Source organism: Halyomorpha halys, unplaced genomic scaffold (genome assembly GCF_000696795.3).
Source record: "Halyomorpha halys isolate HHAL.00 unplaced genomic scaffold, Hhal_1.1 Scaffold557.1, whole genome shotgun sequence".
NCBI classification, from domain to species: domain Eukaryota; kingdom Metazoa; phylum Arthropoda; class Insecta; order Hemiptera; family Pentatomidae; genus Halyomorpha; species Halyomorpha halys.
In genome coordinates this window covers 179753-180356 of record NW_027107650.1, presented here as the reverse complement: position 1 = coordinate 180356, position 604 = coordinate 179753, and the positions used below count along the sequence as shown (strand labels likewise).

The window sequence follows — 604 nt, the reverse complement described above, 5'->3', positions numbered from 1 at the left end:
TTTCTCCTTCGGTAAAAGGTACTGGGGTAGTGGGGTCACGCATGCACTCTACCAGATTTTTTTATTTGGTAAAAAATTTGCAAAATAATGAAATATTCGTGTAACACAAAAAAGAATATTTGATGAAAAAATAACTTAAAATGTACTTGTATATATTAATGTGAAATTAAAATTATTAAATGTATTCCTTATTTACAAGGAAAATATATCGATGAACCTAGCTACATATTGTCAACTCTATGAATCGAAGTATAGTAAACGTATTCGACTCGCCCCAACTAAGGCTCTCTCACTCCCTTTAATATTGTCTACTAGTATGCAGTGTACTAGTAACTCAACAGAGTTGAGCAGCCGCTTGTAATTTGTTTTTTGAGTTCCTCCTATTGAATGATTATATTGTTAATGTTAGATTTTGGTTCTTATTTTTCTCTCCCTAAGTTCAATGATTTTTTGAGAAGCATCAGATACAATGCTTATAAGCTTATAATGGCCAGCAAGTCAAGGACACTTCAAGGATGTTATAAGGGATTTCCACTGTATTTTATTTAAGAATAATTTTGTTAATCAGAAATGGTTCTGCATCTTAACTTACCTATGGTAACAT

The 604-nt window shown here is 31.5% G+C and overlaps 1 protein-coding gene across 4 annotated transcripts in view; it reads right to left on the bottom strand.

The window, feature by feature from the left end:
- The window catches only part of LOC106684213 (protein sickie), a gene marked incomplete at its 5' end in the record, with an annotated part of 168758 nt that overhangs the window by 7300 nt on the left and 160854 nt on the right, over nucleotides 1–604 (bottom strand).